A 27,580-nucleotide genomic window follows, 5' to 3' on the forward strand; every position below is an offset into this window, starting at 1 on the left:
TTTATTATGACAGGCAGCTTTATTAACATAATGATTGCCCAAAATATGGATTTGAAATTGGTGACAAGGCTACCGCAGAAAATGTGAGTTTACTCGTAAAAAATGATGAGACTAAAATTTGTTCTTCTTGTTTGATAAAAATCTTCTACAAAGAAAGAAAAAAACAACAAAAACAATCATCTTACTGGCTCCAAATTGGACACTGAAACCAGTGGTATGCGTGTAACTTTTCCACCGCGTAACTGAACCCCAAGCAACAGAACCCCTGTAACTGAACCACCATGCAACTGACCCACCGTACAACTGAACTCCCGTATAATCGAACCCCCGTACAACTGAACCTCCATGCAACTGAACCTCTGTGTAGCTGAACCACTGTGCAACTGAAATCCATTTAATTGAACCCTCTTGCAACTGAACCTCCGCACAACGTAGCCGCATTTAAATGAACCCCCGTGCAACTGAACCCCGTGAAACTGAGCCCCGTGCAACTGAACCCCCGTTCAACTGAACCACCTTGTAACTGAGCACCCGTGCAACTAAACCCCCGTGCAACTTAACCCCCGCACAACTGAACCTCCGTGCAACTGAATCCCTTTGCAACTGAACCCCAGTACAACTCAACCCCATTTAACTAAACCCCGTGTAACCAAACCCCCGTGCAACTGAACCCCCCGTGCAACTGAACCCCCCGTGCAACTGAACCACCGTGCAACTGAACCACCGTGCTCAATTTTTAAGTATTCCAAAAATATGAGGCAATATCACTGGGTAAAACACAAGTTAGAATCTTTACGTGTTCAACCTTGTTGGAAGTGTTTGTTTTTTAAAGTCATGATATAAACACCTGTCAAGATGATTCATAAAAAAACTCTGTTTTAAATTCCATCAGCCATTCTAGATATTGCTGGTATTTTGTTTTCACAACCAATAAAGGAAAAAGTGTTTTTTGATTGTGTTTGGCATTCTCCTCGACATTTCTTTAAAGTTTGACCTAAATACTTCATGCTTATTTTTTATTTCTAGGATCAAGCATGGCCTAAGCAACAAAAGCACGAAGAACAATAGGGAAATCATTTTGCAAGACAGTGGAGATAATTTGAATGAATATTTCGTCCCTATGTCCAAGGGCCGTCCTCAGCAAGACAAAAATATATAAAAGAAAAAAGATTCACAACAACAAGCGACCAATAAAACCAAAAATTGAAAATTTTTCAAAGCAGTCCGAGTCCGAGAATGCGATAATCAATTGATATCAGACTTAAGATTAATAATAATATTTCCTTAAATAGGGACTTGGGGAATATACACTAAATTATCTATACACAAATTTAATTAAGAATGATCTTACAAATTATTTTAAAAAACCAATAGACATTAACACAGAAATGGTCATAAAAAGACCTTTGAGGTTAGCTGCAAAAAAGGCTGAATTAGCAATAAGATCGTGTTTTTAAACTATTTTTCTTTCATTTCATTGAATCGCCTTGTTTTACCTTACTTTTTATCAGTCCTGGTTGAACTTCGCTGAAGTAAGGATGCTAGGACTGCTTTGAAAAAACTTTAATTTTTGGTTTTATTGTTCGCATGTTGTCGTGAGTCTTTTTTATTTTATATTTTTTTGTCTTGCTGAGGACGGCCCTTGGACATACGCCCGAAATATTCATTCAAATTATCTCCACTGTCTTGCAAAAAAATTTCCCTATTGCTCTTCGTGCTTTCGTTGTTTGTTATGAAAAGGCAGTGTGGTCTTCGTCGCTATTTTTTCAAGCATGGCCTCTTTTCTTGATAAAAAAAAAACCTTATATGTTAACAATAGGCACCTTGCATAAATTACAGCCCTTGCACCAGGGGCAGAGGGTTTTGAACCCTGGAGGCGTAGTTATTTAACCTTTGAATGTTTTGATGTAAAATGTCTATCTTAAAATTTAGATCGGATATATTTTGGGAAAAAAGAGGGTGGGGGTGGAAGCCCTCCGATCACTTTTGACTCTTAAAAACTGCCCTGGAACTTTTGATTTCCAATCGAACGATCCCCCTCCAAAGTTCATCCAAAAATATTTTCCGTAAAAACCTTATGCATATAAACCTTATTATGATATTGCCTCATATTTGTAGAATACTGAAAAACTGAGTACGGTCGTTGAGTTGCACGAGGGTTTAGTTAAATGGGGTTGAGTTGCACGAGAGGTTGAGTTGCACAAGAGTTCATTTAAATGGAATTCAGTTGCACGAGGGTTCAGTTACACTAGGGTTCAGTTGCACAGGGATTCAGTTGTTCGGTGGCTCAGCTCCACTGGGATTCAGTTACACAGGGGTTAGTTACAGGGGGTTCAATTAAATGGGGTTGAGTTGCGGTGGATGAGTTGCACGAGGGTTCAGTTACACTTGGGTTCAGTTGCAAAGGGGTTCAATTGGTTCAGTTGCACGGTGGTTCAGTTCCACTTGGGTTCAGTTACACGGGAGTTTAGTTAAATGGGGTTGATTTGCACGGGGGTTGAGCTGCACAAGGGTTCGGTTAAATGGGGTTCAGTTGCTTGAGGGTTCAGTTACACTAGGGTTCAGTTGTACGGGGGTTCAATTGCACGGTGGTTCAGTTGCACGGTGGTTCAGTTGTACAGTGGTTTAGTTGCACGGTGGTTCAGTTGCATGGTGGTTCCGTTACAGGGGTTCAGTTACATGAGGTTCAGTTAAACGGTGGTTCAGTTGCATTGGAACCAAATGCAATAACAAGTAAAAATCTAGATTATTGGGCTTTCGTTTCGTGCATCCGCTAACGAAATAAGGTGATTGTGCCGAAAAATAAAACGATTTCTACCACAAAAATAAGCCAACTTAATTAAAGACACTTTTTATCACGAAAGTATAGAACAGCTAATTTAAAAGACTAGTTTTCTTAATTGAAAGTAAAAGAGGAACATTAAAATTAAAACGAACAGAAATTATTCTGTATATGAGGGTGAGAGGCTGTCCCCCCTTCAACTTCTCGCTCGTTAGGTTAAAGTTTTTAGTGCGTTAAAATAGCTTCTTATTCTAATTAAGCGGTCTATGTTTTTGAGAAGTTGTTCTTGAAGAATTTGAACACAAAAGTCAGATTTTAGCATGAAGTTTTTGATAGTTGTTGAAATGATGAGAAAAGCACCAAATAAAAGACGGCTGCAACCTTTTGAGTCCCAACAGACTATTTATTCATTAAAAAAGAAAAGAAAAACAGAACTTCTCTCTTCATATATTTTTTTTTATAAAAAAGTTAAATAATAAGCTGTATTCCATCATTCAATAAATAATTCTTTAATCTATTTTCAAATAAGCCATGAGCTCAGCCCAAGCCCGTATTCAGAGGGGTTTCCAGGTTTGAGCCCACCCCCAAGAAATTTTTGCCCGACTTGTAAAATATAACAAAATACATATAAACAGTTTTTTTTACGAGTTTTTGGAAGATTTTTCTGTGTAGTCACCCTCTCCCCCTTCCAGAAAAAAAACACACCCCTGAGAAAAAATCCTGAGTACACCCTTGGCTCAGCCCCTCGAATGCCAGTCGGAATGTTATTCCAAATTTCCAGCGCTGAATAACAGATAGTGAAGCTGCCACCTATGCAGTCGAAATGCTGAAGGATTTACATTATTCCAACATTGATTTGGGAAAATGGCAGCATGGTAACCATGAATTGGCCTTATGTTAAGTACACCAAAACGATTGAAATAAGATATTGTGTCATTAACGCCTTCAACATAACTTCCATCAGTCGGCGGCTTTATACTGTAGAATTTGAACTGTTCTAAAATTCGTGTTTAAATTACTGGACCACAAAACACAGCCATCGGAAACGCAAGGGCTCTCTATTGCATGGTATTTCAGAAAAGCCCGTAAAGGTGAAATATACTTCAATCTCCGTATAACCCCTAAGCCTCTTGAAATTTCTGCTGCAGCTACATCACTGTGATACCTCCAAAATATATTACAATCCAGGACGACACCTAGGTTACTTACCTAATTCACCTCTAACAGAGTTATAAGGTAAAAAAAACAGCTTTTATTAGCATTTTCTGGACTTCTGAAATCGCGCTCTGTCAACGTAAGCCAGATATAAAAGGAACCCTAAAGCTGATCCCTGAGGAACACCGCAATTAGTTTAAAAAGGAAATGATAAAGCGCTACCAAAACTAACCAGGATAGATCTACCGCACAAAAAGAAACTATCAAACAAATTCAAACAACTACCTTTCACACGCAGATGTTTTAATCACTTTGTTAAAACCTTAGAATCCACTGTGTTAAAAGTCTTTAGGAAATCGATAAAACAACGTAAGAGGAGTTTCACCACGTAATAGGCACATACCCACCGTATCACATATGTGATATACGGCGTGTAACGCTGAATGGTCCTGAGCAATGCTAAGTTGTGTTTCGTTTAGAAGTTCCGCATTCGTAATACAATCACACTATATTTTCTAAGTTGTAATATGTATAATTTATCGATTCTTATAATCTTTTATGAACAGTTTCCAAATTTAATTTCGAAAAAAGAGGAACCATAGATAAAAAAAAGTAGTACATTTTCTTCGACAATGAATGTATAAAAATAAATTGTCACTCCTCTTCCCAAAGGTTTCATCTGAAAATTTCCACTAGATCCCCCAGCCCCGAGACAAAAGAGAATAAACTTATCAAAACTATAACTTTGGAGATATTCTTTGCGAGGAGAATTGACCGCTCCCCGGGTTTTCTGAATTTTGTATCTAGCTGCATCAATTCTTTACCCAAAAATATAACAAACGGTATATATACACAATATTTTACTTGAAAAAGTAAGACCAAGAGTTGGACTTGAGCCCCGAAAATGAAACTCTAATGCACAACCATCTGAGCTACCAGGGCTTGTTATTAGTTTAAACCTTAAGTGCATTGATAAATGCAACAAATTTCATATGAACAGATTATCTTTAGAGTTACACATATTTACCAATTACGTAAAGTAAGATTTATAGGTACTGTTTTACTTAATGGTACACACCGCTATAGACTCTATCATAGAAACTTGTCAAACGGGAGAGACAGATACCCGGTTATAATGGTTTATAAACTAAACTGTTGTTTTTCGGGGTTTAGGGGGGGGAGGTACCTAGGTTAGGTGACGTATTTAATATTTGCTATGCTTTACCCTCCCACCCCCCAAAAGTGCAAATATATAGCCCAAAATTGTTTCTAAACTATTATATATCATTCCACTATAGCGGTGTGTACCAATAAGTGTGTAAACAGCGGTGTGTACCATTAAGTAAAACAGTACCGATTTATATAAGTAAATATGACTATAAGGGTTCTTTGGCGGACAGAGAGAATTATAAAGCAACCGAGGTTTAATTGGACCTCATGCGGCATCCCCAACGAGGGTAGTTATGGACTAAAAGATAAATAGCAATCATTTAGAAGCAATGGGAAAATTTGCTGATTTACCGCTAGGGTTTATATTCCATAGTGGTGAGGGATTCGAAAATGGGCTAGAAGAGAAGAAAGAAGATAGGCTAAACTACTCGCGGTATAAAGATTACAATTTCTAGTAGTATATACCTGTTCGTTTCTTTTCTTTTATTGTTCCTATACTAAGAGGTACTAAGAATTTTTAAAGGCTTGTAAATTACCTAATTAAATTCACTTAATTATATTAAGATAATTAACACATTACCTATGATGTTAAAATTGGTGTATTATAAATTTTCAGTCTTCTCTGATTAAATTGGGCCTGATTGCAAATTGATTTACAATAGAGCTGTATAAGTATTTCTTTTATTTCAGCAATTAACGTTATTTTATTTTATCTCCCGAGGGTTATAATAGGTATTGCAGATAAGAGTGCAACTGATGAGGCTATCATATAGGAAAGACAAACCGTAGAATGCTTGTTAGTAAAAAACTTAAACTTAAAAAAAACTTAAACTTAAAAGAAAAGTTAAAAAAACTTTAAAAAACCTAAAAAAAACGAAAAAAATCTTAAGGCCCATGCAAAATGAGAATTTACTAAAATCAAGATTCGGCAAATATTAAAATCTTCTTTTAGGTAATGCTAACGATCTAACCGTTATCAAAGGAAATAAAACCAGCTAATGCCGTCTTTTTCGACGATAATACAAAATATTGAAGCGTCGAAAAATGATCAGATTGAATAGTTCACATTTATTCTGATAGAACATTTTCAAAATAAAACTTTCGAGCCTAAATTCCCAGTTGATCTTCAAGAACATACAAATTTTGAACATATAAGAATTACATAATAAATTTTGGTTATATCTAGTTCTGAAATAACCTTTCATTGCGAATAGTTTCAGAATTAATTGATTCGAAGATTAGTGTTAGCTGAATCGCGGCATTACTAAGTTCTCACTGTGGGCCTTTACGGCCTTTAAATTTAGTATTAACGATAAGAAGCTATTGACACTTTGTCTTTCTTATTTTGGAACAAGACTGTTCTCTTTGAATATTCATATCAAATGTAATATCGGCAAGAGCTTTCAAAAAGAGTCTACACTGACAAAAACAATGAAAAACATTTGCAACAGAAGAAAGCACGTCCACCGCTTAGTGCTTTATCTGCTCTAAGACTTCTATGGCAGTTCCAGATAGCGAAACGCTTACAATCACAGAAATACCTTATAAAAAGCTAGTAATTTTTTCCGGACAATTCTTAAGTCTCTTCCAACAAATCGATTCCCAAGACTTTCCCAGCAGTGAGATTTCTCAAAATAGACTTCTTTGCATCAATATCTCTGCATTTTTGGTTTTAAATATATTGAAAAAGAAAATTTTTCCCAAGATTTTGATAAAAATAAAAATTATAAGAACTGCTTTAGGCTATGTGATGTTGAACAAAAGAATTGAGAATAATCAATCATTCTAATAATTGAATTTGAAGCGGGAACTACCGCGAATCTTTATAGAAAAAAATTGAAATAATCAAAGAGGGGATACGAAAGGAAATTTTTCAAGTAACTACGCTTCAGCGCTTTCAGTTAACCATTTTTTCTGTAATTTTGATCAGTTTTCCCTTATTCGATGCTTTAGATAATTTCGGAGACCACACTGTCTTTCCATGACGATAAATAAAAGTTCAAATAGGGATAAAATCCTTTTAATAGACAGTGTTTCACAAACAGTGATAGAAATTCACAAAACATACCAGATATTTTGGTCACATATGCAGTGACCGAAATATCTGGTATTTTTTGTGAATTTCTATCACTGTTTGTGAAACACTGTCTATTAAAAGGATTTTATCCCTATTTGAACTTTTAATTATTCGATGCTGTCTCAGGTGCCAGGTTTACAGGTAGGCCTACAATGTCAGTCTGGCCATTTCATTTGTCTTTTTTGTCCCTTATTTGATAACCTCCTTAGTTACAAAGATTGATGATGCTAGCTTTTCATTCTTGAAACAACTGTTATGCAAATTATAATTTATGGTTCAACCCTTTTTCAAACAATGAAAAGATGCCTCGTTTAAGTCATGAAACAAGAAACCAATTTGATCAAAAAGTCGATTCCGGTATTATCTTCTGACAATTGATTATACTTATTGATCAATGGAAAACAGAACTGACTTAAAAACAAAAATCAAGATAGCTTAGCAAATTTACCAGTAAAAGTATTTCCGATTGTAAAAAAAAAAATTCTTACAAACCTACTACTAGATTCTCACCTAGAGTGAATCTTAAGCAAGAAGTAGCCCACTTTCTGCTACTTAGGATGGTGTAGATCTCGCAGGACTACTTGCTCCATGACGTGTGGCATACTTCAAAGCATCATTTTTATTAGCGCCACACATTGGGCACTTAGCCCAATGCATGCCACAGTTCCGTCACAAGCCACCTGGAGTACACGATTTGATGTTGTAAACCCCCTTTATGTAAAGGGGCAAAGACATTTGCTCGCTTCCTTTAACCCAGAAGAAATTCATCTTTTTCGTGCAACCTTGTCTGATTTTCACACATATTTTACTAAGTATAGTTAGAATTTTTTGAATGAAAGTATTTTGAGATTTATAATACTGTAACTGAAAAATAACTAATTAAAATTATTTATTACAAAAAAAAATTCTAACTAGACATTAAATAAGAGATAGTGACATAATTAAGTTCGTCAAAACATCAAAACAGTTTGGTTATAGTTTTTTGTTTTCTTTTTGCTACTTTTTTTTACGCAACACTGCTTCAAAGATATTAGATAACTAATTATTATGACTTCAAATTATTTTAGATTGTAACTTTTTGTTCAAACTATAATTCTTGTTTCAAGCATGTTTTTATCACTACAAAATATTTTCGAGGGCATATAAAACGCCCCTGAAATCAAATTCTATAGACTAAATTCAAAAGCATTATACCGCGAAATGTACATTTTCAGAAAACGTTTAGTAGGACGCACAAGACGCGTGCTCAGGCCTTCCTCTGAGAAAAGAACACTGTTTATTTTCACAATCATGTCGGTTAGGTGCCTTTTTTCAATGTTGAACTTGGTGGATTTAGTGGCTTTTGGACTTAAGGCTGGGGCTTGCTGGTTGTTTTTCCCTGTTTCTTTTTGTCATTAAATTTCTGCTAAAAGTAAATTGAAAAAAAAATGTTTTATTAATTCAGAAAATTATTTAATTTTTCTTAATCTCAATGAACAAGTTAGACCTTTATTTCTAATCGGAATCTTTTCATTCCAATGATATGGGAATCCATTCACTTTTCGGCTAAAGAAGTAATTTGTTAAAAGGTGGAAAAGGGGAAAGATTTGCTACCGGGGGTTAATTGTTCCTTTTGCTGAAGAAGTTTCTTGTCTTTTGAGCTTCGCTTTTTGGTTAATCCGATTCCCAAAGAATGATGCTTAATCGATGTGGCAATTTTTCTGGTCCAAAGAATCGTAACCAAAGGGCTCTAATTGGAAGAGAACACAAGATTCGTTATAAACAGACTTGGTGAAAAGTGTGGCGTGATTGATTTTCGAAAGATATAGCTACTTGGAATGAGTGTAATCTGTATCAGAGAGCCATGAGAAAGTCTAAAGACAAATCATTTTATTCACAGTCCTGGGGCGCTAGAAAAAAAGAAACTAATTCAAATGACCAGGGAACGGAAAGATAGCAAGATGGATAGAACTCCAGAAAAATTTCATTTTGTATTGGTTTAGTAGTATATAAGAAGCGCAGTATTTCGCTTGAAACACTCAAACCACGGAACCCATACTTTTTACTTTAATCATTTTCGGTAATTGTCGCTTATTCGAAACACACCCAACAAGTGAAGTTTGGTTATTCCTAATGAAACATAACAAAACATGATGATAAAACAATACTTTAGAAACAAAATTATGGAAACCTAACCGAAACCCGATCTAACCTAACCTACTCCCCCCCCCCTAATGTGCGAAGATATAGCCAAAATTATACTAGTCCAATACATTCTGTCTAAGTCCAATGCATCGTATCATCCGTCAATTGGTTTTGTAGCTATGAAACTGGTTTTCTGAGATGTAGCCTAAGCGTAACTCTTGAATTTGTTTCGAATAACCGACAAGTACCTCATTTTCTTTAATGATGGGCACAATTAATACAAAAAGCCTCTTGTGAGTCCTACTTGATGAAAATTATATAAAAAAGCTCGTATTTTAGAAGTTTTGCAATCTTGGTGGGGGTGGGGGTATGTTACTAGTTGCAGGACCAGTTACTAGCTTTATCGAACAATTTTAAATAGACATAATTTTACAAAATAGAAGTCGATGACCAATCTGCAGACTCCAATTGAATGATGTATTGCGTTTTTTCCACAGTCAATTATTTCGAAAGAGTATTAATCAACTTGGCATGATGCTCAAAGCAATAGAATTAACTTAGTAAAGGACTATTAGCCAATAGTAATATATCGTTTGGAAAAAGGAGCATAAAGCTAATAAAAAAAACACAGTTTTCCAAAAAAATTAAAGACTGAACTTAAAATTTATAATCAAACATAAATTAGCGGTTTTCCTACAGCTACTACTAAAAAAATGGGTACTTGTGCATTATAACTAAGCCAGCGCTATAAATTGTACAGGGAAACCAGACACGAAACCCGTCAAAAGGCTATTTGCAAGAGATAAATGGATTGCAAAGCATGGTTTCTCATTGAGTTTACAATACTTGAACGATTGATTTTTGGGGTTTAGGGGGGGGGGAGGTACCTGGGTTAGGTTAGGTTACGTATTTAATATATGCTCTGCTTTACCCCCCCCCCCGCCTAATGTGCAAATTGTAACCCAAATTTACTTCTAAACTATTATATTTCCAACCTATTTTATTTCATTAGCAATAGCCAAACTTGACTTCTTTCGTGCATAGCGCTGGTTTAGTTATAATGCACAAGTACCATAAAATGATCTTTTACCATGACAAATCATTAGACGACTACACTCACCAGCTTTATGCCATTGATTAACTTTATCTACAATCATTAGTATAGTCTATTGCCGGCATCACAAATATTAATATATAAAAATACTATGACAATTGAAAAACAAGAACAAATGAAATTTAAGAAAAATTCAAAACTAAAAGTAAAACCGTATAAACTTAATACAAGCACAGATTATGTTTTATGGGATATGAAACTAAAAAGAATAGAATTGACTGCGAATGAAGAAATCAAGCCTAAATGAACGCACAAATTAAAGTATGGAAAACATATTCTTCACTTTTCGTTTAAAAACTGCGTTTTTATGGTCTAATTCCAAAATAAACACAATTCATAACTGACAAAACTTACTGTTATTTTTTTATTGTTTATAATGAATTTTAATCTTTGCCGTTGAATTATTGAGTTCTTTGCAATCTAAATAAAAAAAGGGAAAAATAAAACACAAGGCCATACCTGGTTTATGTTTTTCATCTGTTGGGTGAAACTCGATATTTCGCAAAGCTTCTATTACCGGGGCTTTCTTACTGTTATCACCAAATCCTAAAAAATATCTTCGTTAATAATTGCATTTCGTTTTTTAGAAATAAAAATAAAGGATAATTGTCCAAGGTGATTACTTTAATGCAGTAAATTTTCCAAAATTCCGCCTTTGGATAGTCGAGTGGCTATTCTGCATTTGGATATCAAAATATTAAAAGTTTAGACTAACTAGTGTTCCTAACATAATCCATGGGTTTCCAACCCGGGTAATTAGGTTCTGTACGATTAGCAGGTGAAAGAGATTTTATTTTCAAAACCAAAAAATTATTATGTTTTGGGACTTCATGGTAGATTCACAACACCTCGTTATCGGAATGATTCGGTTTCAGAAGGGTTTTCAACTTTCTTCGGCAACCCAGAGAAGAGTCAATAATTTTTTAATTGAAGTACTACTCAAAAACACGATTTCTACAATTTCTAAGAACATTCTGACACATGTTTTGATGTGAACTTTTATATCAAAGAAGGGTATTTCTGAACTTAGAAGAAGTCACCGGTTAGCACGGGCAGTTGGAGAGGGGGAATTTACTCCCCCTAAATCTTTAAAATTCTTTTTATGGCATTTTATTTTTAAAAGTGGAAGAAAAAATGCCCGCACCCAGATTTTGAAAAATATGTATTTCAGCGTCTTCATTTAAAAGAAACAAAAAACCTTGCCCCCTCCACATTTTAGTAAATTGGAGTCAGTGCCTTCAATCTAAAATATATCTCCTTTGTGTGAAAGAAAACCATTTGAAACACAGGCTTCAAGTCCAAATTAAACAATTTTAGAGTAATGGTGACTTTACAATAAAAGTACTAAATATTCACAAGTATTAATTCATATTTATTTTCTTGCAAATAGCTAGTCACGTTTTTCTATGTAAAAGTGCCTTCCTGGCAAATAAAATTCACCCCAATAGAAGGGAGGGGGGGGATAATTCAGTCATTTATTATATCCTAAATTTAGGTTAGGATATTTCTTAGCTCTAGCGTTATCTAGCTTTCGCATAAGATAAATCCACTTTTGGAAAACGTGTACCTATGTAGAGTTAAAAACCTATAAGGCTAGGACTATAACCAGAACGACTTTTTAGGAGGGGGGGGGCTAGAAAACACCTCGATCCTTCCCCTGATTACGCTCTGATTTACCATGAATCGAAAACAGAATTCAAACGTAAAATTTAATTTGATTTTTATTTGTAAGATATATTATGATTTTTACAGATGAAGGATAAGAAGGATAAAACGAGAACAATCTGGCGATCCTGTATTTTGTATCCTCCTCGGAAGTTAACTGTTTTTTTTTCCTTCTTTATAATTTTACTTTCTGTCACCAGAAACTTCTTATAACTGGCCTTTGACACTTTTTCGGTAGAAGCAAAAGGTGAAATTTCATGTAAATTACTAAAATCGAGAGGAACTAAAGTGAAAATTATAAAATCGACACATGCAGGACGTGCCTGAGATTCAAAGTCCCGTATGAACTTAGAAATAGTCAAGAATCTCTACACCAATTTAAATTTTTAGATACAAACAAACATGTAGTCTTTTTAGCTCAGAGCTGTTAGAAATCAACGGTGTTTGATGTGAATGTATCTCTTAAAAGGTTTGTTTGCTCTTGCGATTAGGCACATGGAAATCCGTACGACTGTCTTCCAGGTGTAATGTTCAAACAAGATTGTGCTTCTTTCGATTTTGAAAAATTACTAAGCGGAAAGAACCCTTAAGGAGTATTAAAGCGGAGATGAAAGTCAGTATAAAGTATTTCAGAATGAGATAAACACAGAAGTGTGAATGAAACAGTTCTGTGCGTCATTTAGACTGAAGCAACGATTTACTGAAATTATTGTTCAAATTTAGAAAGAAAAATGGTCCGATAAATAATTAATATAAAAGTAAGAAAATGTTGACTTGCAGTGAGACATGGAACTCTTCATATGTGGGTATATTGCTGTTTCTGTTGCCGTTGTTTAGAAACTTTCAACTTACCGCTTAAACTTATTGTAGGAGAGCTTTGAATTAAACTGACGAAAGTTCTACTTTAAGTCTTTAGTGCTTTAGTATGTAGCATTGAATTATGCAGTTCTTTGCATTTCCGAGTTTGAAACTGAAAATACCGAAGAAGGTTAAAATAACCGCTGCAAGAGACCCAAAAAATTTATTTTAGGGTACTTGTGCATTATACGGGCCCACAAAATAAGTCAAGTTTCGTTAATGCTAATAAAAAAAATAGGATGAATAAATAATAGTTTAGAAACAAATTTGGGCTATATATTTTTACATTAGGGGGGTAGGGAGTAAAGCATAGCATAAAAACGTAACCTAAGCTAACCTAGGTACCATCCCCCCCTAAACCCCAAAAAACAACAGTTTAAATATTGTAAACGCAATGAAAACCATGCTTTTCATTCCATTTCTCTATTGCAAATACCCATTTTGCGGGTTTCATGTCTGGTTTCCTTATACAGTATATAGGGGTGGGCCTGTATAATGCACAAGTATCAATTTTAGGAACAACCAGCACTACTCCGAGTAAAATAGGTTCTGTTTCAAGACACCTTATCGCATTAATCGGTTGTTTATTATTAGAGAACTTTAACTAATACAGCACATCTCCTGCTAACAACGGTCAAATGAAGAGTCAATACAAAAGAACAAAAACAGGCATAAATAAAGATTCAGAATGGGCATTCTGAAGGCTGGTAAACGTGGATCAGATCTAGCTGTCATTCTAGACTGAATCTAGCGGACTCCTGACTCCTGACAAAGGTTTGTTTCACATTCTGTACAGTCAACTTAAGTCAAGAAAGGAGCCCGTGAAACATCAGTCACCTCTCCCGTCCATTTCAATAATTGTGTATTTGTTGCTCAAGATCTGTGTTCATATTCGCGGATTCTGTCTTCTGTTAACCTATCTTTGGTAGGTTATGCAGACGAAATTCTGAACCTTCAGCAAAAATTTGAGTTATCCTCTTTTTGAGGATAGCTCAAAATTTTGAAATCCTAGAAACTGAATATAAAACAGTAGGACTTCAATTCAACTCTTGAAAATCATAAAACTTCTCGTCGACCAACTTAAACAACGAATTTCAATGTCTTTTGCTTCTATCGCATCGTAAAAACTTCGATTTAGCTGACCGCTTCTAACTACCCTATACACCAGTGTCGCTGCTCCTCATATACTATATGCTACTTCCCTTCTATATGCTATACTATATGCTAGTTCCCAGAAGTTTCCCTTCTGGAAACTTCTCACTAAAACTGACAAGAACAAAATTCGACCAATATATTTTTGTTTTGCAAAATATTTGCTTCATCTGCCTCCATGGTACAGGAATACGCAAGGTACTGCAAAATTTAGTCATATCTTGATGACGCCGTTGCTAGATAGATACCAAAGCAAAGCACAATAAAAAAAAGTTGTTTTATTCGATTGGTCCCTTCTGCTCATTCAGTGATTTCATTTGCATTTTTTTATTTCGTACTTTGGGTCCCTTTTTCGTTTGCTCTATCAGTTTAATGGTTACTGTTTGCTTCTTTTATCCATTGTGTGTTGATTTGAAGAGTTTTTCAATAAATAAATAAATAATAAATATAGAAGATATGATAAAATGGAAAACCTCCTGAAAAAAGGCAGTTTGACCAGGACAGGAATTTTTCATGGTTTTTAATTCTGTCATACCAATCTAGTGCTGTCAATTACTGTAGTTTAGCTTTCGGTTTTTAGTTGTTTAAATATGGCTCCCATGTTTGTTTAATTGCGGGAAAATATATGCCACATCCTTGCAATTTTAAAACAGATTTCTCGTAAAATTATCGATGAGACTCAAAATAAAACAGTGCTCCAAAAAATTACAACTGTTATAAAACTATTGAAATTGGGAATGAATCCTTTTTGATTAAATCTTTTCCAATCTTTAGAGAAACTCTTTTACAGAAGTCACTTTTCTGGCATCGCCAATAGCTCAACATACCTTTCAAAAGCTAAAAGTAAAATTCGTGCATGATTTGGAATTCAGAGTGCAGTTTCAAAGCTAAATTGAAAATTGACATCATTTGACAGTTCTTTCATTTTTATACTCTTTTTTTCAGATGACTGATTGGCTCAAAAATAATAAAATCATGGAAACCGTTTATGACAGAAATAGATGAAAGAATTCCTAAGTCATTTAGTTTCTCAAATTCTGGAACTAATTCTCACTATTTATACAGTTCAATACATAAAAAGACAGACCAATTACATTCAATGTTATGCTTTAAGCCTGCTATTTATACATATATATATATATATATATATATATATATATATATATATATATATATATATATATATATATATATATATATATATATATATATATATATATATATATATATATATATATATATATATATATATATATATATATATATATATATATATATATATATATATATATATATATATATATATATATATATATATATATATATATATATATATATATATATATATATATATATATATATATATATATATATATATATATATATATATATATATATATATATATATATATATATATATATATATATATATATATATATATATATATATACTATGTGCTAAAAGTAAAGATTCGGCGAGAAAAAGAAAATAAAACTATTTTCCTACATTACTATTTTGAATAGATACACATTTGAAGCCCCCCTCCCATCGAAACACCAGGACAAGCAGTAAACCCCAACACAAGCGACCAAAAAGAAGGATCCAAGGGCATATAATTTACGTCTATCACGGTTGATGCAACCCAATAAATAGCTGCAATGTAGTAAAGAGCGAAAAATCAAAAATTGAAAAACGCGTTTTGAACAAAACTGTTCTGAGAGAATCATCTTCCGTTTAAAGTTAATTGAGGAATTATATGTACTATTTAGGCTTATTTTGATAGCAAAAGCTTATAACAGAAAATTTTGATTGCAATACATGGATCAGTACGATTTAAGAAATGTAAAATTCGTTAATTTATTCATCGAAAGCTACCAGCATAAACAATTGGCATAATTTTACAAACATCTGTTCACCAGAAAAATAGTAAGATCTTAATGAAAAATGAGCAGCCAAATTCTGTAGGTATGATAGCCATCAAAGCAACTATCTACCAAAAAAATACCATTTTTAGGGATACATTTTTAGTCACCCACGCGCGTTCATTTTTCATTTATGTCTAGGAGCGATCGTTTCTGACCAATAACGGTAGATCGTTGAAAGTTAAAAAATGTTTAAATTAAAAAAAAAGGTTTATTAATCCATTGCCATTTTTAAGTGATAAAACAGATTGTACCATGGCAAACTGCTAATTTCTGGTATTTTTTTTCACGTAAAATAATAGTTTTTGTTGAAATTCGGGCAAAATGTTACCGAGCAAAAATTACGATATGGTAATTATTTATAGTGCTAGTCCCAGAACATGGGCGTGTGGCATGCCATTGATCCATGAACCTATATGCTGTCTATAAAAAATGAACATGGATTATATACCTTTTATCCAACAATATTTAGGGCAATAGATTACGAATATCACATAGTTTCTCACCAGCTGCTACCATGGTGGCCAGCAAATCCTGTGTTGAATAGGGTCCTTAGCCCTGAACAACATTTTACGTTCATATTTTAAAATTTTCCGTGAGTGGCGCTCCACATGAATTGAATGAGCATTCAATAAACCTCTGGCCTCCCTAATTTGGGAGAATGTATGTATGGATGTAAACAGGATGAAACCTGTAATTCTGGAGATGACAGGGTGAAATCCCTCCTCTTATTGCGGAAATAAACTATTATTTTGGAAACATTATTTTTTTTTTTCAATACTAAGAGAGCAGAAAAGGTGAAGCTCCAATATCCTATGCTGTAGGAGAACAATTCATTTTCGAGATCCACATGTGATGTCCTCCCTCTTTCCCATCGCAAGCGTAAAAAAAGTGATTAACAAATCCAATCGGTAATTACTAAAAGAGATAATTCACATGGAATGGCAGCACTTTCGGACCCATTTCGAAATGTTTTCATTTTATATCTCTATTTTTTCTGTTTATTATTATAGGAAGTTATTTGGGTGATGGGGTCGGGAAACCGCTTCTTATCCTAAGCAAGTTCAGATCTAAGTCTAAATTCAATTTTATACTGGTGTCTGCTTGATTGCCGTAAGAAAGGAGCTTTCCACTCGAAACCAGGACCACAGTTTAAAGAAACTAAAGCTTGACGAAATAATGTCGAACTCTAACGTAGACTATAAAACTCCGCTTCAGCCATGTGCCATGGGCTACGGATCAAGGAAAAGCAAAAACGTTTTTTCGCCCCCAGGTAAAAAATTTACGCGTCTTTCCGAAATATAATATCATATTTATGAATCTGGCCTGGGGTCCAAACTTTCAGCAAGTGCTGTCGAGTCTATACTGTAGACCTATTACCAGTTTCTCAAAATAGACTGAAATCGGCGGGATAGGAAGGAGTGTCTCATCATGCACCGTGTCTAACCTCGAGGCAGGAATTTTTGCAGAAGATGCTGCTAAGATTGGATGGATTGAAGCCAGTAGTAACTGCAAGAATCATATCCGTTGGGTCGATCCCCTGGGCATATGAAGCGTCGACTGTGGCGCAATAAAAGGTTCTTTAAGGTGGGAGAACGAAGTTGTATTGGTTTAAACTGTTCTGAGAATCAAATTCACTTGCTTCCGATTGCTGGCGAGCGGTGGGTGACCCTCCCTTCTTTTTCTAGGGAATAGTTTTGCTTGTCGAAGGCAGTCTGAAGCTACCGAGTGGCGTTTTCAGGACGGGGGAAACAATGGTAGATACATTGACACTACCAGGGAATACACTATCTCAAAATACCACGCCCGAGAGAGCACAAAGAACTGAGAGGGCATTGGTTCTTCCTTATCTTTTTGGTGAAGAGGAAATGGGCATTTGTGGTGTGAGCCTCGACACGGTTTTGTGAGATTCGCCCACAATGGTGCCTAAGAATTATCGTCAATGAGGGTAAAGGGCCTTATATTTCACTTTTTCGGAGAGCCAATCTGGTCACCCTTAAAAAAAGAAGAGCAAAAATGTCCTTGCGTTTCGCTAAGAATGCCCTTCATAACCAACGGCCAAATAACATTTTCCATATTCAATATTCACCCCTTGGACCTGGCATCCCGCATTTTGCTTCAATAAAAATCTCCCTTCTTGCCACAATACAAGTTTCCACCGAAAGATATAGAAAAACTGTCATCCCTCAAGTAGTTGACATATTCAATCAGTGAATCTCCTCACCCCCTCTTACTCCCCTTTTACCTTATAATTTTAATGTTCACTTTGTAAATTTCAAGCCTTCCGTTTTTTTTCGCACAACTAAATTGTTTTTGTTTTAGTTATTTTACTCCCTTATTAGTTTAACGAGTTTTCATTGTTTTGACATTTTGCTGATTCGGCATTGACTTTTTAATTCCATGAGTTTTAATTGTTTTTGACATTTTTACGTGTTCGACATTGACCATTTTATAAAGTATTTGCTGTTCTTTTTTTGTGTGTTGACGCTAAGGTGCGAATTCGGCCCATTTGAGCTTCTGATAGCCGTTTTTCAGTAATAAATCATATCTTAATAGCGATAATAAAATAGCCTAACAATAATAACAGTAATAACAATACTAATAACAGTAATAATAATAAGTGACACAAGACATATCCACAAAACTAGCTCAAACAAATACACTTGTGATACTTCCCAATATTTGGAGAAATAAAAAAATTAGCATATAACTAAAAAACACAAAGCAACCACCGCCCCCCCAAAAAAACAAGATGTTCTGTTAACAGCCTAAAATTTCAGAAGTAGCCGGAAGAAATTAGAAGACTAATTTTTAAGGCTCTTAATAGTCTCTCATCGGCCGTGATATCTAAACGATATAAATGAATTTTAGTTTAAAATAAAAATTCTCTAAAAAACTTCAAGCAAGCTCTGTTTTCAGAAAAGTGTTAGTTTTTAGAATTTAATAAATATCGAAAAATATAAAGAATCAGTTTCTTCGATCCAATTTTATAAACATATCGTTCGTAATAAGCGAAACAGTATTGTTTGTTAAATAGAATTATTTTCATAGAAAACGTGTCATTTCGAGCCGTGTATTTTTATTTGTCATAACACCAACAAAAAAAGAAAGAAAATCAGCATAATCAAACAGTTGGTGGTAACGAACTGTAAGTAAGGAGTGATGCGGTTCAATAGTAACTAAAAATCTAAGAAAAAGAGTCTTGATAACAATAGATACATCAAAAGAATCGAATTGTGATGCTTATTCAGAATATGTAAAATTCATCAAATTTAATGCTACCCTTCAAAAATTACGAGCCTGAAAATATTTGGCCAATTTTCGAAAAGGGGGGGGGGGCAAGTACAAAACATCAAGTGAAAATAACACCATCAGATTCACCATACCAAAGAACCTTACTTAGTGGTTTCAACCTCCTAAGTACAAAAATGTAGAATTTTGCATTTTTTGTCGGAAGAAAGATCACGGATGCGTGCTTATTTTTTTTTTCAGGGGTGATCGGTTCGAAACAGTGATCATAGAAGATCGGAAGAGGGCTCATTTGATCGGTAATCAAAAGTTCTAGTGCCCTTTTTAAGTGACTAAAAATATTGGGGCAGCTAACCCCCCTCCCGCGCTCATTTTTTCTCCGAAGTCGTCCTATCCAAATTTTGAGATAGCCATTTTTCGGTATAGTCGAAAAATCTAATAGCTATGTCTTTGAGGATGACTTCGCCTCCAATATGCCAGGGGAAAGGGCTGCAAACTATGAACTTTGCCCATTGTTTACATATAGAATTTGTTATTGGAAGTATACATACGTTTTCAGGTGGGATTTTTCTTGTTGAGGGGGTTACGTGGGAGTATATTTCCATGGAGGATTTTTTCGTGGGGGAAGGGAATTTTCCATGGAGGGGAAGCCGGATTTCCCAGCATTATTTCAAGAACGATCAGAAATTAAATAAAAAAAACAAGTTTTTTCAACTGAAAATAAGGAGCAACATTAAAACTTAAAAGGAACATAAATTATTACATAAATGAGAAAGCTCGCCCTCTCATCAATACCTTGCTCTTTACGCTAACGGTTTTTTAGAACTTGTAAAAGAGCTTATTATTCTAATTAAACAGCCTTTGTGATTCAGTAGTCATTCTTAAATAACTGAAAAAAAAGATCAAATTTTAGCGTAAAGAGCAAGGTATTGAGGAGAGGGTGACCCCCTCATTTATTGAATAAGTTCTGTTCGTTTTAAGTTTTAATGTTGCTCCTTACTTTCAGTTGGAAATTTTTTTTTTTTATTTGATAACCTGAAAAGAACTGATGAAAGCAGACGGATTGTCTAATATATAGCGATATTCTCAACAATCTTGTGTATGTGAGAAAATTTCAAAGCCATATGCAAAACTGATACAAACAGGCATGATAAAAAGGCAAATACAAGTAAATAAAATTCCCTATTTTCGAGCCTTTAAACCTTTTAAAATAAAATTGCCTATTGCCGCTATACATCTAGGAGACGTTGATTTAAGGATTCCCAGTAGCAGCTCATAATTTCCACCATTAGACAAATCCCCCTTAGATTCACCAAATCATTGAACTTAAAAAGAGAATCTCCCAATCGATCCCCCAAAACACCGCATAACGGGCAAATTCATAGTCTATTTGGAAAATTAATATCCCTCCAATGTATTAGAAGTGGTAGACAATTAGCTCACACCCGAATCCAAATTTTAATATATTTAACTAGTAAATTTAACTTGAAACAATATTCTTCACCAAAACTCATTTTAACACTTCCATAGAAAAATGTGCTAGCTTAAGGACTTGTGCGATAAGTACACCGAGGTGAGTTTAGAAATGATTCAGTTTCACAGTAAGTGCATGTTCTAAAACATTACCGCGCTAAGCAGAAACGAAGATGAGGGTATTTTATATTTGTAAGTCCCTTGAACAAACAAGAAAACAAATGGAAGAAAAGGATTTGTATTCCCACAGCCTCAAAGGCCTTTTATTACATTTATGAAAATAAACCATCCAAGACAACATTGAAGGGGAAGAAGTAAATAGTAACAAAAAAAAGCCCAAAGCCGTCTCATAAAAACTCTGAAAACCTTGGTTAAGAAAGAGAATCAGGATTTGAAAATGCACCAGAATCAGAAAGGTATGTTGGAATCGGTATTGGAATCAGAAGGATTTTGGCATTACCCAACCCTGGCATTAACCTTCTGAGTAGACTTCTTTACAAATGTACGAGATTAACGGACAATCCAACGGTGGCCACTAAACGCGAAACGTGGAAAAGTCATGCGTATAATTTGCTCAGTTTCATTATTAGCTTCAAGTTCTAAGATACTACCACACTAAACATAATCAAAAATGACGATACTGTATATTACATTTGTTAGTCTCTTGAATAAACAAGGAAATAAAACGGGGGAAACGGATCTGTATTCCTACAGTCTCAAAGATCCTTTATTACATTTGGGAAAATAAACCATCCAAGATAAGTTTGAGGAGGGAGAAGTAAACAGTCACCAAAAAGGAAAGCATGAAGCCGTCTCATAAAAACTTCTGGGAAGTGGCTAAATAGATCTGGAAGCTTTTTGTTTGATTTAGATTATATTACCACGGAGCAACAGAGGGTCTACTATTAAAAAATTAAGCAATTCCATAGCGTAAAAACGAAAACAAGTATAACAACAGGGAATTTACTTACACCTTACTGACAGTGAAATTTGTTTAAACCGTAAGAATAGTTCGGCTCTATATCCAAGAGCCGGTCTCAGCAAGTTACGTATATAAATAAATAAAAATTTAAACAAAATGGGATCGTTACAACTAAAATTGAAAAAATTAAACAGTTCAAGAATCATCATTTCATTGAAGTTCAACCAGGACCTCACACAGCCACAACCAGGACTGGAAAAAACTGGTCCTAACTAAAAATTAGTTTTAAAGATTATATTTGTTTTAAGTTTTATTTTATTTATATACGTATCTTGCTGAGGACGGCTCTTGGATATAGAGTCGAAATATTCTAAAGCTTTAAACAAATTTCACTCTCCCAGGTAAATTCCCTTTTGTTTTTATGATGGAAAGGAAGTGGTCTTCATTGCTATTTGACTCCGAAGCGCATCTTTCTTTTTACTACTACTAATACTACTACTAACAACTCACCGCAGCACTATGTTACCTGAGGCCAAAGCAGCTACGCAAGTTCCTCCTCCATCCCAATCTATTCAAAACGTCCCGCTTTACATCCTCCCAGGAAGTTCCCACTTCCTTTAAATCTTTCTTTATGACATGCTCCCACCCTAACCACGGACGACCTGCTATCCGTTTAGCCTTAGATGGTTGGCCGAAAAGGACACTCTTCGACAATCTGTCATCCTTCATCCGCAAAACGTGCCCTAGCCCTCTCAACCTTTATGACATTATAGCCCTAAAAAGCAGGATTGAACCACGTTTTTCGTAGAGCCTACTGTTTGAAATACGGTCAGTCAGTCGGGTACCCAGAACAATCTGTTGGCAATTTCTGGGGAAAATATCTAGTAAATCTTCATCCGCTTTTCGGAGCGCCCATGCTTCAGAGCCATATTTGACCACTGTCATCACTGTAGCTTCCAATATTCCAATCTTGGCTTGCAGACTTATCTTCCTATTCTTCCAAACTTTTTTTTAACTTTGAAAAAAAAACATCCTGAACCTTGCTATACTACTTTAAAGTCTTTACCATCTTTAACATCTTCACCATCTATACTAATAATGCTACCAAAGTAGATGAAGCTGTCCACCTGATCAATCTTTTCGTTTTCGTTACCCTACGTCACCTTTTCATCTTCACTTATTCCTAACCTTAGTGATTTAGTCTTCTTAACATTAATTTTTAAACCTATTCTAGCACCCTGAACTCGAAATGCCACTAAAAGTTCATTCATTTTCCCCACACTTTCCAGGTTGCTAAAATCTTCAGCATAATCTAAGTCCAGGAGAGTTATTCCTCCCCATTTCATTTCCGGGTTTCCCATTACCTCCTTAAGACAAAGCGCATCAAAATGATTCGTATAAAGGGGGATAGAACACAGCCCTGCTTAACTCTTGATTTAATACGGAAGCAGCTGCGACCGTCACTTCCTATAGTTATTAGTTATTGGCATAGTTATTGGACCTTTCAATTATGATGAACAAAATGGCAATATCAAAGTTCTAATCGGACGATTTTGGGAAAAAGAAGAGGGGAAGAGGGGCTAGTTGCCCTCCAATCTTTTTGGTCACTTAAAAACGGCACTAGAAATTTTAACTTTCGTTCTAATGAGCCCTCCTGCGATATTCTAGGACCACTGGGTCGATATGCTCACCCCTGAAAAAAAAAAAAACAATAAAAAAAAAACAAATAAACATGCATCCATGATCTTTCTTATGGCAAAAAATACAAAATTCGAATTTTTACAGATAGGAGCTTGAAACGTCTACAGAAGGGTTCACTGATACGCTGGATCTGATGTTGTGATTTTCATTAAGGTTCTATGACTTTTAGGGCGTATTTCCCCCTTTTTTCGAAAATAAGGCAAATTTTCTCAGGCTCGTGGCCTTTAGTGGATGAGACTAAACTTAATGAAACTTATGTTTTGGAAATCAGCATAACACGCCAATTCTTTTGATATATTTATTGATATCAAAATTCCGGTTTTTAGAGTTTCGGTTAGTATTGAGCCGGGTCACTCCTTACTTACAGTTCGTTACCATGAACCGTTTGACTGATTTTAGAGTGGTGTCGAAGAGAAACAGACAATTGACTTGTAAGGAGTATCGCGACTCAAAAACCTTTACTTTATTTGACTGGCTTAAAACCAATTATGTTTTAAAAGGACAAAGTTAACTGTCTCTCTAAAAATGTCTTTCAGCATTAGCTAATCTGGTTGATAGAGCTATTTTTCTTTTCAAAAATAAGGAATAATGCAATAAGCTTGCAAAAAACAGACAATGCACTAAAAACACATCTTCAACACGGAAGAATAGTGCTACAATCTCTCTGTTTCTCTTCGGGTACATCTTCTATTCTTTTAGCACATTGGACACCAGCAACTTTATAATATGGTAACTTTATTAAGATCATTGTCTTTAAATTAGGAAATAGAGCCCTTCACATAAAGACTCTTCTGAAATAAGGCCCTTCATATTAAAGGAAAAAATGTTATTGTGCATTTCAGTAGACGGCACCTCAGTTCTAAGTTACGTACTCTTCCCGCAATTTTGCAGACACGATGAACCACTTAGGGAGGTAGGAAATGAGCATGAACGACCTCAGTTATCTTTAGAGCTAGCGAAAGAAAATGACAACAACCAGCAGTGAAGTAGTTACACGAGACAGAAGAAGTGGAAATGTTATCTTGGAAGAAGCGTTTAAATAATGAGTACCACTTAGCACTATTACTTCGCTTAAGTTGTAAAAAAGAAGAAGAAATAAGTAGAAGTAGGAGTTAAACAATTGATACCCTCAATCGTCCTAATTACAAATGATGAAAGCTTAATATCAGGAATGAGGACTTTCGAAAATAATCCTAGCTGAACATGATTTAATAAAAAATACTACAGTTGCTAAGTAATATAAGCCATGATATAAGCCAGTTCGTAAGCATTAACAGTCGGAACGTCAAACAAAAGAGAGAAAAAAAACTATCGAATAAAAATTTGTTTTCAAAAAAATTACAAGCTTTTCGATAAAAACAATTTTTTTTTAAATTGACACTAAAAAGAAAATAATTTATTATTAAAATTTAGCCATGAATGGATATTCCCAATATTACGATTACTCTGACACCAAGCACATTTTTGTTTACCATCGCTATTCTGGTAATAAAACTATAATGAAATTATTAAAATTTGATCTTAATTTGGCAGATCGATTGCCCAAATGCGTGGTAAACTTCCAATGGATAACTTTCCCGATAGGAGCTGAGTGTCTGAGGCAAGTGTTATCTTCTGCTAATCAATTAAATCTTCCCCCGTTATTGATGAAAAGAACTCTAATTGGGACGGACAGCAAAAGCCTTCTGGAGCTTATTATATAGCTCTTCCGGATTTAGCGTGAGCAATCTTCTTAAACACTTTTATTTAGCTTCCGTCTATTTAGGTGGATCGCATCTTAACAGATGTAAATTCTTCAAAGGTCAAAGACTCAGCGAAAATCACGTAAGGGAGTCTAGTACAGACTATATCCAAGAAAAGCATATTGCTTATTACAAGTATTAATTCAGTCACTTCTCTCAAACCCAATTGTCAGTCACTAATCTTCTAATTCTAATAAATCCTTGAAATAAATAGCGTATTTCCTACACAACTAATGTCTTTAATCTAGAAAGGGAATGCGTACCTGAGGAAAAGCAAAACAAGAAAAAAACTGACAAGCCCCTGGCATCGCTGAGCTAAGTGGACCACTAGAATGATTTATAGCGGCATTGTATTAGACCCTGGCACACAAAGGTAATGATCAGCAGGGGCGTCGTTTGGGGGGGGGGGCAAAAGGGGAGGGCAGTTGTCCCCCAATAACACGGAGAAAAAAATACCATACATCCTATGCCCTTTGACTATCCAGATATGGACCCCTGTTCCCCCCCCCCTCCCAATAAAATACTGGAGAGTCGCCCCGGATGATCAGCAATTGATGAATTTGCAGAAGAACGGAAATAATTTTTTTGAGCTTATTAGAGAGATATTCTTTTGATGATTAAAAAAGAAAAATCGTAAAAATACAATGCCCACCAGAGTGTTGTAACCCATCTTTTTAAACAGTAAACAAAGCTGTCCTAGCAGTCTTTCAAAGTCTCCGTGTCAAATCTCTGAGAAAATTATCATTGAAAAAAAAAACTTGGTAGAGAGCTTCTAGCTTGTTCTTAATGTGTTGAGGCCTAACATATTTATTGTACAGATTTTCAAGGAAAATACATAATTTTGATAATTCCCTTTCTACTCCTAATAATGAAAAGAAATTCAAAAATTTAATTAGAAATCTACAGACGAAGTGGTATGAGCTATTCTCCCAAGCTGTTAAGTCCTAGGCCCTTCAGTTTTTTAATGATAATACTGATCTTCTTCGATTCGTAAAAGAACTTCTCTTAATCATAAACTACCGAATTGTCACTTCATTGCAAACTGAATTTGTCTGTATTTCGAGTTATTAAAAGCAGTTGTTCAGCTTATAATTGTAGTTAGACCCCGGCGCCGCGCCGGCGGATCGATCGAACGCCGCCGACAAGAGGCCCGGTCGACCACTGCCAGAGTGTCACAACGCCGCCGGCGTGCCCGAGGCACACTGCCACCAGCAGAGGCGGCGGCGTTCGGTCGACTTTAAAGTAATTTAGGGGCAATTCTTTATTGCGTCAACCGCAAAGTTGGAGCTTTTCCTTCTCGTGTGGCTTAGTATTTCGATTTTCCTGATTAGAAATCAAGCAGGGCTTGCACTATCCCCGAATTTTCGGGTATTTCCCCGAAAATCTGTGCGTCAGCCCCCCCCCCCCCCCAAAAAAAATGTGGCTTCCCCGAAAATCACGCAATCATGGTGCCACACCTAGCGATTTATCACCAATGACTTTCCCTGCCAAATATTACTTTGCATACCATAATTCTTCACTACTCTTCTATTATATATAAAAAATATATAAAAAAACCCTTCTATTGACACAAAATTTAGCTATAGACTAAGCTATGTACAAGGTTGGGGAATTAAAGATTGAAACGGAAGTTACCCCCAAAATATGATTAATAATTAAATTGTAAATTATTGCTTATAGGTGGGGGGGGGGATAGGGGGCTATCATTTGTTTTTATTGAAAGCAGGGATGCCAAAAAGTTAATTATTTTTTTCATTTAAAATGGAGACAGAAGAAAATGATATCAAATTCCCTGGGAAACCATTGAAATATTTTGATAGACCCAGGCCCCCCCCATTGGGACTTATTCATTGTCTTGGGTATTTTGCAATTTCTCATAGGCTACTGGCCTAATTTGGCTTTTGTGTGTGCTCCCTTTTAATTAGATTCTTTGGATCTTATTGAATGCCGCGGCGAATCTATGACTCAGTTTTCCAATAATTTGAGGTAAATCTGAATAATCTCGACATTTTGTTGCTGTCTTTGTACCCCTTTACTCATACCCTCAATTTTTTTCAAGGAATACTAAGCTGTTTAACGTTATTTTGCGTATTTGTTTGAACCACATAGTGACCTATTTAATTATTAAGTAAATTATTTTTCTAATGTAGAGCTGAGACGGTATCCTATCAAGATGGTATCCAGAGGGGGGGGGGGGTGAGGGAGGTATTACATTTAAATGATAATATCTCGAATTTGGTTTTATTGAAAGCAGGTATGTCAAAATGTTAATTTTTTTTTAATTTAAAGCAGAGATGGCATCCAGAGGGGGGGGCATAGGGAGTTATTATATTTAACTGATAGTACCTTGATTTTTTTTTATTGACTGAAGAGGTGCCAAAAATTTAAATAGTTTACAAAAATTAACATGATTTTTGAGAGTTATACTTGATACAGCACTTTTATAGTTTTATCGTCCACAGGCAGAGGGAGA

The 27,580-nt window shown here is 35.1% G+C and overlaps 1 protein-coding gene across 3 annotated transcripts in view; it reads right to left on the reverse strand.

The window, feature by feature from the left end:
• LOC148944499 (uncharacterized) overlaps nucleotides 1-27,580 on the reverse strand; it is a 457,232-nt gene that overhangs the window by 131,858 nt on the left and 297,794 nt on the right. The window contains exon 3 of one of the 3 annotated variants that reach the window (XR_016142880.1): nucleotides 10,881-10,968. The exons of the other annotated variants lie outside the window; for them this stretch is intronic. The gene's annotated coding sequence lies outside the window, so the exon portion shown is untranslated. Of the gene's footprint in view, nucleotides 1-10,880; nucleotides 10,969-27,580 lie in introns of those variants that run through there. 3 annotated transcript variants of the gene reach the window in all.

This window comes from Artemia sp. Qi Xiang Cuo, chromosome 14 (assembly GCF_049724085.1).
Source record: "Artemia sp. Qi Xiang Cuo chromosome 14, ASM4972408v1, whole genome shotgun sequence".
NCBI lineage: Eukaryota > Metazoa > Arthropoda > Branchiopoda > Anostraca > Artemiidae > Artemia > Artemia sp. Qi Xiang Cuo.